The sequence below is a fragment of the Colias croceus genome, chromosome 18 (assembly GCF_905220415.1).
Source record: "Colias croceus chromosome 18, ilColCroc2.1".
Lineage (NCBI taxonomy): Eukaryota > Metazoa > Arthropoda > Insecta > Lepidoptera > Pieridae > Colias > Colias croceus.
The window spans coordinates 5,342,050-5,358,977 of NC_059554.1; the positions used below are offsets into that span (position 1 = coordinate 5,342,050).

A 16,928-nucleotide genomic window follows, 5' to 3' on the forward strand; every position below is an offset into this window, starting at 1 on the left:
ATAATTTAAAAATTTATTACAACGCGTGCTTGAAATGGAATTTGGATACGTGATTAACATTATTTTCATAGTCATAATACGTTGCGACATTACACCGCCGCGCCATTGTAATGTGTTAACAAGCCTATTCACTATGAATACTTAATAACGAGTAATCAATTAAATAATCTGACAATCGATACGCGACTACAATTATAATCGAATGAAATCAGCGCAATCCAATTAAATAGGGATCTTCTGTTTCGTGACGATCATTCCTAACATCTATCTGACTTATCGACGCACTAACACTAATTATGCTCTAGCTTATAAAATAATAGTGACCCATTAATATAGAGGACAGTAAGTGATAACGGCCAAGACGATCCGTGATGCATAGACAGTTTAGTGCCGCGACTAGTGAACTATCGATATCGACGTTTTCAATACGCCCCTGGGTTCGTGCCAGGAGTGCGTTTGCAACGCACGCGACAAGTTTGCGTTAAGGCAAAGTTGACACTGTAAATGCACTATCTGGTACGACACCCAGGCGCGTGATGCGACGCATCAGACCAACTATTCGGAACATCGGCTACAGTTCCTTGGAACTGATACGAACTATAAGTGCTTTTTAGATTACAGTTCATTTATTTTTATTTCTATTATGTAACCTTAGTTCTATAAATAATTTGTATTATTTTATTTTATTTATTTACGGATGTGCTATTTTCTGCTTATTTGATATTTTATATTACAATTTTAGATTTTTTGTTAATAATTTATTTGTGTATTGATGTAAGCTTTTGTATATTTTATTTTTATTTGATATGTCTGTTATACCTTGTTTATTTTTTGTACTTTAATGCCTTATTACAGCGCCTTTTCTATATTTTCGTTTGTTTTATTTCTTAAACCATTTTATTCTGTATTTTTCAAAAGTATGCTTTATTGTCAACCGATAATAAAATTTCAAGAAGATTTTTGATACAAATTAAATCCTACTTGAATTCCATCAAAGTTCATTTCCGAATAGTTTCTGAAACAAAATATTACGTATTTTGAAGTAATGAATTGATAATGACTACATACAAAATATTATATAGTACTTAGGTACGTTATTTATACATATTTGCAGCTGACAACAAAAGTAACGTTGCATAAATATTATTGCAGACAGTATTGGCAGACGTGTTCCAGATAACTACTTGAACATAGATAATCTCCACTGACACTAAATAATTGGATGCATACATTGTTGCAAAGTAACCACATCTAGACGTTTTAAATATAGCACTATCGATAATTTTATCACATCACTACGCTATCTTCGCGATGCAGCTGTTGATTAATAGAACTATCAAAATAGAATTATTTAACTATTACCTTATCGAAATGTGTTTTATAATAATTTATAGACTCATTTGTGTTTACGTTTTGATAACATTCATTATAAGGCGTCACTGCTATCACAAAGAGCGAAAATTCAATATTTTCTTGAAAAATCATTGCACGTATTTTACACACTTTTTTACAGTAGTTTAATAGTAACTTTTATAAGAAATATAAATTAAAAAACCCTTTACATTAAACAAATCTCGATTCTGGCTTTATATTTGTCGCATACATATTTTTTGGAAACCCTAACAAATACTTACGAAATTCCAACGAACAAGAGAAGTGTAAAAATGTAAAGTATATTTTACACTATTTTATTATTGGATATAACAGGACAGTGGGTCAAGAATACATGCTCGGTGCTGGCGAAGCCCTATGGAGTAATCTCATTTCACTACAAGTGCTCAGATAAAACCACACAAATACTCTAACAATTATTATAATTTATAGCAGAGCCCTTTACTTAGAGACACGACTTTGCTTAAATAGGATAGATTTATAGGTAATAATTTGGATAAATTTCACATTGTTTTAGTTTTGGTAGGTGATAAATAAGTAGTGTGGACATTTTATTTTGAGAAGTAGTCTATATCTGGGTAAGGTACAAATAAGAACATCATACATCTGCTAGAATTTGACTTACCTTAACATTTACCATTTTCACTATTGTTTTATAATTATTCATGGTACACTTATAATTCTCTGATAATCTATACATATAATAAATATGTAATAAACTAATAACTTAGTTTTCGAGTAAATTTATTTGAAGGAAAAAATAAGTTCAACTTTATCCCATATAGATTGAAAATAGTGTTTCTTCCATTTGAATTATTTTATCTTAAGCAGACGAGATGGCAGTTTTGTGGAGCCTGGAGGTCACCTGAGTTCAACATAATTAAAATAATAAATTAATTCGTTTCCTAAAGCAATAATTAAGAAACGCGCTTTCTCTTTACCTTTTAGAACGAAGAACTAAGCATCATGGGTCGTAATACCCATCATCGTTATAAATATTGTTTTCTAACATAGCAATCTTAGATTTGCCTATCTTTCAAAGCAAAAACATTTTTTTAGAATTTCTAGGATTAGTAGTTTCAGAAGCCATGCCGTTATTATTGTCGAGTCATTTTTTATAATTCCTGGGAACTTACATGTCAACTTACAGAAATCATCATAATAAGAAGGGGTTTTTGTCATTTACAGTTATACAAGATTAACTTTCATCAATTTAGTACTAATTACTATCTATGTTATTCATTCTGCAGATATTATTGATCTCGCCATTTCTGTGCTTTGTTTTATTTTTGCTAATAAAATATTTGACTCATTGTTGTTTTATTTATCAGAACTTCGCTTGTGTTTTTAGTTTTAAATAGGGATGTAACGATACATGATTTTGCCGATACGATACCGATACCGATATTTGTAATAAAATATCGGCGATACCGATACCGATATCGATGGCTTGGTAGAAAAATAAATAGCGATATATCGGCTTGCCGATTATATCGGCCGATATATCGGTATCGTTACATCCCTAGTTTTAAATATTATTTATGGCTTATTAGCTATTGGCTGTTTGACAATGACGTCACCCAAAAAGTATTGACCTAATACTACAGAGTACTTGTAGTAATTAGAAACAATAACATCTATTCCATAATGTACTTTCACAGATAATAATATAATACTATGTACTGTGTTCTTTACGAAATTTAGAGGTCAGTGTGGCTTTTCATTTTATAGTAGATATGAATGTTACTTGATTAAACGTTTATACATATATTACTGAGATGACAATACATACAACCACAATACAGCTTATTATTATTTTATTATAAACTGTAAAGTAACTCTTGCTTACCACAATTATTTGGCCATGAGGTATACAACACTGAAAAGCATACCTCAGGTCAACTTTTGGGTGGTTTTAGAGAAGGATCTACATTTCCATTTCACTAGTGTTCATTTATTCTTATATTCATCTCCTAATATCACGTTTATTTAATTCTATACCAAAAACAAAGAGAGACATTTAATACATTTCAACCTTTGGTGATATTTTACCAAGTGAGCTAAACGAGTAGTATGTATAATTTCATAAGAATCGATAAACATGCAGTCTGTTGATCTATCCATTGATTCAATTAGAATTCGAAATAGTATTTACTATTTAGTATGTAAATCTAAAAAAATTAGTCACCTGCTTAGTTACATTGTTTATACTTGTATTAGTTGCAAAATGGTCATTAATTTGAATAGAATCAAAGGCGATAGCTATTCTGAAAAATGTTTCAATGTTTAATTGCGTAACATCACTTCATAAACATTGTGTTTTTCTCCAACCTCTATTATATTTTTTCACGAAGCTAATGTCTCTATTTAATGCATAAGTTTCTAAATAAACGATTTTTATTTATTTATTTATTTTTATTTATTTCATTTCGTAAAACATATCAAAAATTGCACTTCAATTATTCACAGCCTGAAACTGTTACAGGTATTTCAAGTTTATACTCTAACATAGATATTTCCAAAGGGTACGATATGCGTGACTGCAATAGAAAACGATAGTTATGCCGCAAACGGCATTATTAATATCTTGGCCGCATAAAATGTAAAATATCGACCATATATGAGTCGATACATATCAAACTCCGGTAAGTCCACTCCCCGCCAAAATTGAGATAACAATGGCGCCAATTTTGAATTGTAAAACTAAACCAGTCTGTAGTTTTCAAAGTTAGGTAAGTCAATCGTATCTTTATTAAAATAAGGTTTAAAGTTAATATTTTTTTTCAAACTCCGGTATGTCCATCGACAGTGGTTTATCAAACTCAGGTAAGTCCATTTCGACCAATCACAGCGCAGTATGGCACTAAAATGGCTGCCATTTCTCTCAATTTTGTTGAAGCTAACATGTGTGACCAATGCTTAGAAATCGTTTTAATTGATAAATGATGGAAGAAAACAGTTTTACTATAGAGGTGGTGGTTCTAGACAAAGCAAGGAAAAAAACAATACCAAAAGCTAAAACAGACAAGGCTCAGAAAACAGCTAAAAGATAAATGAAACTGACGCACAGCACACGCACAGTAGTTATTTCCAGCCATGAAGCCCAGGGCCGTACTGAGATTTTTTCAACCGTTTTGATTTATTGACCCCTCTCTTTGCCCAGCAGTGGGATGATAAAGGTTAATAATAATAATAATTTGTATCTTTTAATTTACATATTTTATTTTAATGTCCTATACTTACAACGCGACAAACTATCTACCCATTTCCACCACCTCAGTACGTCCCAAAACTGAGTTCTATCAAATCCCTGTAAGTCCATTAGAGATTTTTCAAATTCCTGTAAGTCCAAGACGATGTTTTTCAAAACCCGGTAAGTTTTGCTGGTATTTATCAAACGCCTGTATGTCCAGATTTAAATCTAATTTTGTGGCATAATCATCAAGTAATACATTTCTTTTTCTTCGTAAAAATAATTCTAATGTATTATATTATATCCGTCATAAATTATAAAGGTCCAAACATATTGATTTTTTAAGTTATTAAAAATACCTCGATTCCCACATTTCTGTTAGAATGGACTTACCGGAGTTTGATATGTATCGACTCATATAATTGATCACAATACACTGGTTCAACTATTCCAACACATGCTGCAGGTCTCACACACTTACCTAACAAAAGAAGCAATGGACGTGCTAATGAGATACGTATCGCATCGGAAACGTGGGCATTGATGCCAATATTGCAACTTCAAGAAACTTAATATTACAAGAAACGAAATGGGAAGTTATTCGATGCATATAACATTTATTCACTTTCAAATAGTTTGCGTAATGCTCGATTGATAAGTTCGTAACGAATGCTACTGACTGCAGCGAATTCGGTCGCGAAATATAATTACTAATGAAATAAATTTCAGAACATTTTGAAACTACACTTAGATTTCTAATGTCTAGCAAAATATTAAGCAACGATTGTTATTTTTCGTAATATTGATAATATGTAGTAGAACTTGTAATAAAATTGAAGGTTGCTATCCATGCAAAAGCTAAAATAGTGACTATATTCACGCCAAGTTCTCATGTTAACAATTTTGAGTTTAAACTTACTTTAAATGCTAGATCTGGATCCTGGATCTATCCAACTGGATATTTTAGGTACCTATAGTGTCAACATGGTGTTAACCAACTAAGAGGCTACTAGATTTAAATGTTTTTGAAACTTGAATTCTCCTACACACATAATTCAATCTATAATGACAACGTGGAACGTAAACAAAAAACGTAGATGGTTCAATTCGCAAAGCGAAATAATCTTATAATCTCCACAATAGCAATAATTAGTTGTTGGAAAAAATTGCACTCGACGTCAATGGCAGTGATGTCATACATTTGTATTATTCCGCCAGTAATGCAGACCACCTCATCATCACTTAATTCTCTGTGGAATTTATGGAATCATATTAAAAGACGCTTTAGTTATAATGTGTTTTTTCTCGAACCTTGACTATATTGTCTCTATTTTGTATTTGACATTTAATTCTTGAAGAGCCGTAATATAACGAGTGTTTTTAGTAGTTTTATTACCTTACTAGCTGCTCTGCGCGGTTTCACCCCCGTGGCTCCACTCCTGTTGGTCGTAGCGTGATGATATAGCCCTTCTCGATAAATATGAGCTATCTAACACCAAAAGAATTTTTCAAATCTGACCAGTAGTTCCCGAGATTATTGCGTTCAAACAAACAAACTCTTCAGCTTTATAATATTAGTATAGATTAATACGACTAACTGTCAATCAGAATCAGTCTAATGTATGCTCTGCTGCAATGTTCTGCTTATATTCACCAACAAGGTCCGCCCGGAGCATAATATATTTTTTTCTCCCCCATTTACAACATTGATACAGTGTAAAGTAAAGTAGGTACATACCTACTGGAATAATAACGCGAATAAAAGCTGGGGAGTATATTAATTTATCTAATTTTCGTTTAGAATTATATTCCGAATTTTTATGGTCGATCTGCTGATACCATTGATGTTAGCCTATAGCCTATTTGACACTTTGTGATACAGGTATTCTTTCATAGCTTACCTATCGGTTATTTTGACTGAAGATGAGCTAAACAAGACCAACCCAGAAGATGGGAGCTAGCACACCTACTAGCACACCTTTATAATTTACGTAGCAAATAAGCAAAATTACAATGGGATGAGATACTGTCTACTGAGACCAAAAGTTTAATATTTATAAATTGTGTTTGAAATCTGGTAAATACATTTTTATTTCTTCATTATTTTCAATTGACCTCACCTTTTTATAAAATTAATAATATGAGATGTATTCAAGTTTGCAACCCCTGACTATTTAATTAAGATGCATCTATAATAAACTAGCGGTCCGCCCCGGCTTCGCCCGTGGTACCTACATGTTTAAACTATCCTATCTATCAAGTTGGATCGAACTGCACATGGTGTGCGAATTTTATTATAATCGGTTAAGTGGTTCAGGAGTCTATTGAGGACAAACATTGTGACACGAGATTTATATCGATGACTTACAGCCAAAAAGGGATAAGCGCCATTTTTTGGAGAACGGACTTATATATACCGCTGAATTGCTCTTTTTTTTCTGCGTCGTTTGGTCTAGTTCACACATCTCTAGGTTAAACTTTAAGTCGGTTAGGCGGTAGTAAAGTCAAAGACTAAGACCAAATTTCTTCGTCTTAAACGACAGATTTTTTTGTGTGGAATGCATTTTGGTAGTTAATCAAAAATATTTCAATACAAACAACCTTTATACTTTTTGGGCTTCCTGTAAAATTTTACTATTTTAACGTTAAACCATTTTGTCTGAAGGCAAGTATAAAAGAATATGCGTTTAAGATAATTTGCTTCGCTGTAATTTTTTGTTAAATTTCATTTAGTACTTTACGCTCGTGCCTTCAAAAAACAAAATTGTCGTTTGATATAGAAAGGCAACATTTTTGAGACTTAATTTGGTGTTTAGCAGTTTTTTTCCGGCTAGTCTTTAAACACTTAAATGGCGGATACTACATTTGCCCCTATAAATATTTAATAATAGTTTGTCGCTTATACTTTTTTTCCCTCCCGAAACAGAAGAAATTTTGACGCTTAGGATAAAATAGCAGAAATGAAAAATACGTTTATGCTAATTTGTTTTCATCCTATTTGTCGTTTATCTGTCTAAAAACAGTTTGGAATGGTGGTTATCGGTAACCTTTCCCCAAACCTACGAGCCCAAGCGGCTTCGCGATGAGAAGACTGATTTCATTAATCTTAATTAATGTTAAGAAAACTTTGTTTGTTAAAGTTGCAGTTCTTTTTTTTAAATTTTTGTAATGTTTTCTATGAGATATACCTACACAGAACAAAATTAAATATACATAAAAATTACAAAACGTTGAATTCTATTTAAAAAATCTAGTTATATTGGTGCACTTGGCGATAGACTAGCGCGACTTCCTTCGGGAACAAGGGCGTTTTGGTCCCTCGCCAAGGCCATCAAAGGTAACTTTTGTCGTTCATCCTTTCCACCTTTGCACAAGGACGAAGACTCTCTGGCCCATTCCGCTAAAGAGAAAGCCGAACTCTTGGGCGCTCTCTTTGCTAGGAACTCGACTCTTGATGACAGGGGAATGACACCGCCGACCATCCCGCGGTGCAACCATTCAATGGCGGATATACGCTTCACACAACGTGCCGTTCGAAACGCTCTCTTTTCCCTTGACATCCATAAGTCGACTGGGCCGGATGGAGTCTCCCCTATTGTGCTTAGGACATGTGCTCCTGAGTTGGCACCGGTTGTAACGCGTCTTTTTCGGCTCTCTTACGCCAAAGTCATTGTCCCGAATTCGTGGAAGACTGCTCTTCTCCACCCAATCCCTAAAAAAGGCGATCGCTCAAATCCGTCTAACTACAGACCGATCGCCATCACTTCTTTACTCTCCAAAATAATGGAATCCATTATTAACTGCCAGCTCATGAGGTATCTGGAAGAGAACCAGTTGTTAAGCGACCGGCAATACGGTTTCCGTAGTGGTCGCTCGACTGGTGATCTTTTGGTGTACCTTACTCACAGATGGGTGGAGGCGGTTGAGAGTAAAGGGGAGGCATTGGCTGTAAGTTTGGATGTAGCGAAAGCCTTCGATCGGGTCTGGCACAAGGCACTTCTAGCGAAATTACCATCATTGGGTTGCCAGCTTCCTGGAAGAGAGGAGCATTAAGGTCGTTATCGACGGTTCTTGCTCTAAGCCTCTTCATGTGAACGCTGGTGTCCCACAAGGCTGCGTGCTATCTCCTACACTGTTCCTTCTGCATATCAATGATTTGTTACAAATCAGTAACATTCATTGCTATGCAGACGACAGTACGGGGGATGCTCTTTATCCCGGCCGTGCAAACACCTCAAAGGAAAGCCTCAATGAGAGTCGAAACAAACTTGTGTCTGAAGTCGAGTCTTCTCTCCAAGATGTCTCGGAGTGGGGCGAACTTAATCTTGTCGAGTTCAATCCCCTAAAGACACAGGTTTGCGCGTTTACCGCTAAAAATACCCCATTCGTCGTAGAACCTCGGTTTAAGAGTACTCCCCTTAGTATATCGCCGAAAATCGGAATCCTCGGAGTTGAAATCTCGAGTGACGTTCAATTCCGCAGTCATTTGGAAGCGAAAGCTAAATTAGCCTCGAAAAAACTTGGTGTGCTCAGTAGATCGAGACAGTACTTCAAGCCGGCCCACTGACTTCAGCTGTACAAGGCTCAGGTGCGACCGCATATGGAGTACTGTTCTCATCTCTGGGCCGGAGCCCCACAGTATCAACTCCTTCCACTTGACCGCATCCAACGTCGAGCAGCTCGAATTGTCAATGACCGTAGGCTTTCCGATAGGCTCGATCCACTGTCAGTGCGGAGAGACGTTGCGTCTCTCTGTATACTGTACAGAATCTACTACGGGGAGTGCTCTGAGGAATTGTTCCACCTTTTATCAGCCGCACAGTTCCACCACCGGACCACACGCCGTAAAAACCAGTTCCATCCGCACCATCTGGATGGTTGGCGCTCCACCACTGTCCGCTTCACCCGTATCTTCCTTCCGCGTACGGTGAAACTGTGGAACGATCTGCCACCTGCGGTGTTCCCGAACAACTACGACATTGGGGCCTTCAAGAAAAGAGCTTATTTGTACATTAAAGGCCGGCAAAGCACCTGTAACACTCCTTGTGTTACAAGTGTTTATGGGCGGTGGTGACCACTTAACATCAGGTGGCCCACCTGCTCCTTTGCTTGCTCTGACATAAAAAAAATAAAAAAAAATAAAAATTACCTTTGTTATTTTTAAGTTAATTGGAGCTCGGCTATGTAAGAGCCATTCGTCGGAGATGCTTTTTTATTTTGTGATGCTTATGTTATGTGCTATTAATACGTCAAATAAAGACTGATTTGATAAATATTGATGTCTTCTAATTATTTACATCCCTAAAGCAAAATTTGGGGCAAAGCAAGTTTCAGTATCTTATGCAAAATATTTCCGTTAAAAAATTTAACTTTATACAGTTTTGCATACTGTTAATTTTTATTCGGTAGCTCCTTACACAGTATTTACCTATATTTTTTCCCTAAAACTTTTGCTTGTGACATTTTTCTTCGATGTATATAACATTTAAATTAGAATTACGTCATTTATGCTCAAGCAAAAAATTCAAGTATTTACACTTATGCCATTTTTCCTGTTTACAAAATTAAAACCATTTGAGGATAAGCGACAGTAAATTGTATTTTGCGCTATATAATGGAAAAATAAAAACGTCATTTAATAAGTACTAAATTCAATGCTATATTGTATACATCTCCAGCTTTTTGGGGTCTATACAATTTTTTTTATGAATTTTTTTTTTATATTTTTCACTTTAAACCACTCTCATGAACAATTTTATAGGTGGCGGTTATCCTTTATTGGCTGTAAAGCATCGATATATATTAAGATTTATAATTTACTTACCTGGTAGATGATAGGTAGGTTAACACATGTTTATCGTAAGTATTTTATGAAAGTGGAGGAAAATATAATTAAATAATTGATATAATATCGCCATGGCGCCAATTACATAATATAAAGTACATTCTCTGGTCTGGTATATATACTAATCATTATCACGTAGAAACGCATATATAAAGATTGAGAACTTGTCTGACAGGTGAAACTAAAGGGCTTGCTGACATTCATTAGAAAAACGTGGTTAAATAAATTATAAACTGATTGGCGTCGAAATTTATTACTTTTAATAATGAGGAATGAGAATAAATAAGCCACTCGCCTATTGCAATTATTATATTTATCACCTAGCTAACTATTAGTAATTAGTTTTGAAAATATACTTGAGATTTCAGAATTCTAAATTCTTCGTTAAAATACTTACGAGTTGCTGTTTTTATTTCAACCTGGATCACGACTTCTGTCTATTACAGATTTTCTATTAATATAAAAAAGATCAAACTGTACGTTTGTGTTTTTAGCATAATATAAAAACTCACATTAGATTTAATTCACTTGATTTTTTTTTTCTTTAGAAAACGACATCAGCATATTACTAGTGGTTTAAATTGCTTAATTTATCTGACTGACCCATTGGTTCATTACTGATCTATGATTAGAAGTACCGGTTAAATAGCTGTATGGACTCATGCATTTAAGACTCTCATTTCATATAATATTATATAGTAGGTATACTAGCTTTCCGCCCGCGGCTTCGCCCGCTTTGTCTAAAAACTAATAAATTATAACCTTCCTCTTGAATCACTCTATCTATTTTTAAAAAACCGCATCAAAATCTGTTGTGTTGTTTGAAAGATTTAAGCATACCAAGGGACATAGGGACAGGGAAAGCGACTTTGTTTTATACTATGTAGTGAAGTGCAAGAGTTTTCTTCTACAAGTTTTTTATTGCATACAGTCATAGTTCTTACATTTACCCGATATTATTTTGTCTTTATTTCATCCTAAATAAGACGTTACAAGGTGCGCATGTTAATATTATTAATTATTATTTTCAGGCTGTCGCAAGATCATGGAGACGTCTGAAGGTCCTCTACGAGATAACAACATGAAAAATCACTTCGCAAACAACGTGTCATTTCGGCAATAAATATAATTGAATAGAGTATTCAATATAAGATTAAACTTTGAAATTGAAAGAGAGAGTGTGTCATGTCCCCAGGTCATGATTTTTTCCAAATGATACTATTTAAATTTGACAATTATTTTGATACTTTTTTAATGTTTTGATGTAGGTAATTAGGTATATAGGTTACAGGTATAATAAATGGTTGAAATTATTATAGATAAACCCTACTAGTTTTTTATAAAAAATTCTGAGTAGGTAGTAGGTACCTAGGTACTAGAGTTTCTTTTAATCCTTATATTTATAAGAAATAAATATTACAATGAAATTTTATGAAAGCAGACATTGGGAATTAACTATCGAAATACATACTACTAAAATTTCAGTTTACTTGTATTGCTTTAGAATTTAGATAATTGGATTCAATACTGTATACATAATATTTAAATAAACAATGAACAAACGAAGCATCTCAGTAATTATGAACATGATGTTTTTACTTTAAAACCTTATGTTTTAAACATAACATAATACTTACAACTATCAACTATTCATTACAAAGGTTAATAGAGATGAGATTATTATTACCTCCTTATATGGCATTATATATCTCGCTATTTCGTAATCATACCGCATATTTAGAACTTCTTAGTGCCTTAAATTTGTGCATAGAATAAATTCCACAAACAAATATACTCTAGCAAAGATTTCATTTAGAAAAGAGGCCAAAAACTGCTTTTGGGAATTTTAGATTTATATTTATATGAAACTACCCTCATATATCCCATGCTACTTACAACTGTTCGATTTTCTGTGTGAAGATTTGTTACAGGCGCAGCCTCTTATCCTGTCAAGTTCAACAATTCAACTGCTACACGCTTACGAAGATAAACATTTCAAGACTTTCAAGACATTTGGGTTGACCGCCTTGGCAGTGTGGTTAGCTGGTTGTTAAGTGATAAGAAACAGCCACTAACGGCACTGCCTCTGCGTACTCCTGTATCACATCAGCTGAAGATTCGTCGAGCAGAAGCAAGAAATATTCTTCGTAGATTATACTATGATCATTGACTGAATTGTTTTTTTAATATTGTATGTTTGATAGTTATGCTGTCGTTAATTATAATATTGTGTATATTTGACATAATTGTTTTTAATGTTCTATTTCTTGTTATGTGTTAGTAGATGTGTGATCATATTATTGTCAATATTGTTTGGATAGAAATGTGCGGAGTTTTATTAAAACAATATTCATGTTATATTCTGAATCAATTAATTAATTTCTGTTTAATTGTTTGTAATTAATTTTGTACTTATCATTTAATTTCTGATAAAGCTATTTTTATCCAATTTTTATTTCCTCAATTTTTTGATAAATATTGTGTTCGATTTGAGTTGACCAAATGCAATGTTAATCGGTACTCAGGCCTGTCTTGCTGAATAATAAAACTCAAGATTGCAAATATAGTTACTTACATAGGAAATGTTCCGATATAAAAACACAATCAATATTTATATTTTATGTATGTATCTTTAAGACGACACATATTTTATAAGTAGTTTTTTGGTTCAGTTGTATAAAATAAGGATGAATCCTCTACTATATGCCTGTTCATATAGAATTTGTTAGTCTATGCGTATCCGAGGTTCCCTAATCCAACGTACTACAAAACTGTCATTGAAATAGACACGCTATAAAATAGTGCTTTCATATACATTATACAACGTCAACGCATTCTGTCGCTAATGCACTAAAATAAATGCAATTACGTTCAGGTGCATTCATCGGAGAGGTGCCAACTCGACACTCGTGTCTCAACACACGTGCCACGGACATAATAATTATTCACAACCATATTTGTAGCGACGTCTTGAGCAAAATAATATGGCTCGTTGTGCATTTACGGTGCACTTTCGAAGGATGAAATTTGTAATTATATTTTACATTTTTGTTTGGACGCAGGCTGGTAACTTCGAGTAGGTATCGAAAGAATAAAATTGTGTAAAAAAATATAGACAGAAATAAGAGTAACATAATGTTTTGGAAGGAAACAAATAAAGAGAAAGGAAATAAATAAAAAAAGTATAATAAAATGTTTATTACATTTTTCTACACATAAATTACATGTTTAGATGTTCAAATTACATACTGTACAAGTGGCTACAAACTAAAAATGCTTTCTTAATTATTACAAAAATATACGAATCTAACTTATATTTTAAGAGACCAAACGCATTCACAAATTAAAAAAAAACTTTATTCGCATTCAGATATTGGAATTTCTACCAAGATAAAAAGTATATAAAAATAGTATAAGTATATAACATGCTCCTATATAAATTAGTGTCTAAAAACGAGTACCCACACCTAATTTAACATAATATACAAACTGAAGTTGTTCCTATGAGTCTTAAATATAGTCCACTCTTGTATTACTGTTTTTGTTAATGTTAACTTGTTAACAATAAAATATAACACCTACTAATTTGTTTTATTTATCATCTTATAACCTTGTTATTGTTAAAAAAAATATTGGTGGGTTCGCTAAAGGATAATAAAACTAGACCACAACATTATATTATATTATATGGTGGAAAACATTGATTATAAGGATCACTGTATCAACCATGTTTCATTCATAAACTTCTTACATTAAAATGTTTATCCATTTATTAATATTATAATGAGATTATGTAGGTTTTTGATGGTTTTGGATGGATGTTAAAAAGCATTATATATCCAAAAATTACTATGAAATGTTTATTAGTAGTTCCGCGTTGCTCCGCTAGATGGCATTTATACACAACTTATAAACCCGCTGCATTATTTTTGGAATCCAGCGATTCAATCATAAATGTGTATGAATCATTGAAAATTTAAAAATAAAAAATAGGGTAAATTAAATTATAATGGCATAAGTTTTTATATTGAAAATTCAATATTTTGCCTTTTATTATTTCCAATTTCAACAACATCGATTACACATATGGACAATACAGTGTGAACAAGTTAAGACATTCAAAGAGGTAGTTGTTTTCCGTACATTCTTAGCGCATACTCCGATATTAAGATTAATATCGCTTCACTACCAATGATTACTCAAATGTAACCTAAGTATTGCTTTTACTACAATACCAGACAAATGTAACAGGGAAATTTAAACTTTAAAGCCTTAGGTTACATTCCATAATCGCTGGTTATGTGAAAATTACCATTAACTATAGCTACATCATAACATACCAAACCAGTGGGTCGACTTCTCTAAAACACGCCTCATCATTTACATAATTTGAAGTGTACCGAAAATAAACCAGTAATGAATTGTGTTTGTGAAAAATGTTAAGATAATTACAAGATAAAACATGACGAAAACTGCAATTGAAAGTTCTGAAATTATAATCAACATGCAGACTAAAAATACTCCTAAAGCGAACCTACATTAATTCAGTGATTTGTTATTTCAGTGACATCGTTAAAATCCACTATATAGCCTTAAATTAAAGGTGCAATAGCTTAGACTATTCTATTTAATCTCCCTAAGCGCAGTCAGTTCCAATTGATCTACAAAAGGTACAAATAAATAACTAGCAAGTGAAAGTACTTACATACAAACATTCTAACACTATTGATTTGTATATTGTTATAAAACGAAAGTGCAGGTACCCTATGTGGATGGTAAGCGTATCCGATAAATATCCTACCTTGTATATAGAGGCGGCGGGCTTTGCCCCATTCTTATATAATAGACACAAATAGTACTCCAATTTACGAAGACACGCCTATCATTTGCAAGCATACAACATTAAGGTAAACAATGATTATTATTGTTCTGTATGGCTGAAAAAATGTCAAATGTCGCAATGAGTGAATGGTTTCTATTCTCTGTAGTAAGCAAATGACGCAGGCGCGTCAACGTAAAAAGCAACTCAGATCTGTGTGCCTAGTGCGAGTTTTCATCGAGTACGAAACGTTACTATCGCGTTTGCGTCACAGCCGAATTAGTATGGGAAATCGAACAGCGCCCCTAGCGGACGTATGGGGAAGCTTTTATTCCCCATACAAATTTCGCTGTGACGCAGACGCGATAGTAACGTTTCGTACTCGATGAAAACTCGCACTAGGCACACTGTGCAACTACTAGTACTAGTCGATAGTAAAAAATATGACCATTAAATATACTGAATTAAGCGAATATTCTAATTTAAATCATCGGTAAAGTTATTCTATGGTATCAAATAAATGTTGTTCCTATAAGTGATGTGATATTGTCGATACAAATGAGCGTATATGTAGTATGTACTAATGCTCACCTACAAAAATATACATTAAAATAGTATAGGTAAAGCAAATATTACAAAAGGTTAGTCAATCGGACACATCCTGTCCAATTATTAAGTCCATTATTAAGTCCATGTATTAAGACAGTAATGTTTTTGGTTTGGCAAAACAATCTTTTAAAAAATAATTACAACCGAAGAATAATCTACTTTATTCACAAAAAATTTCGAACTACAAAATGATGTCCAAAATTTCTTAAATTACAAGTATTCCAATAACTTAACATAATGTACTTTCGAGTTTCGAATTCCAATAAATATGAAAGTGTTCTATCACTTCGACATTAATCACAATAATTACTTATTAGGAACATAACGTTATCTACAAAAATATTTCATTTGGTTCAATTAGTCAATTTTAAGGGGAAACAATAATGTTACTAAATGTGTCGTTCCTTACCTAACTTTCCCAAACCAGTTAAGTCATGCATCAATCTAATAAAATTTATGAACTCTGCGTTAGTGAATATAAAATAACATAATGGTAAAATAAGTATGTTGCAAGACACCGCAATATATTATGTTGATGTATGAATCATATAAATTTATGTACATAATATATCCAAATCTATTAATTGGAGAAACAAGAAAATCAACCAAAAAGAACTGATCTATGGGCATTTTAAACTAAGTTGATTAATCAAACCCAAAATGATAAGAGTTCAAAATCTACATGCAATGAAATTTTACTATAGCATTGAAAAAGATTAGCTTATAGCCATGCTGATGGGCAGTTAACATTTTGGTAGAAAACTTTAATACAGGATCAAGTAAATGTGTATTTTCCGTGTGCATACATATAAAAACTATAGTTGTGAGTATGAATATGTAAAATAGATAGACAGATAATGGGTATAACTACACAATACAGTCACATAAGTCATATTCGGGAAGGCTACGTGATTAAAATTAGTTCCCTTTATACGTAAGAGCTTTATATGAATACAATCGACCCTATTACTTCATTTAACATAATTCTGAAACTTTAGGAATCTGGACTTTTGTTAATTGATGGATATTCTTTACTATAATATATGATGTTACATATTATGTATATTGTA

General features: G+C 33.0%; 1 long non-coding RNA gene across 1 annotated transcript in view; it reads left to right on the plus strand.

The window, feature by feature from the left end:
• LOC123699865 overlaps window positions 1-11,573 on the plus strand; it is a 45,136-nt gene extending 33,563 nt beyond the window's left edge. Inside the window, exon 3 of the long non-coding RNA XR_006752574.1 lies at window positions 11,462-11,573. This is a non-coding gene — a long non-coding RNA (uncharacterized LOC123699865). The remainder of the gene's footprint in view (window positions 1-11,461) is intronic.
• Window positions 11,574-16,928: the final 5,355 nt, after the last annotated feature.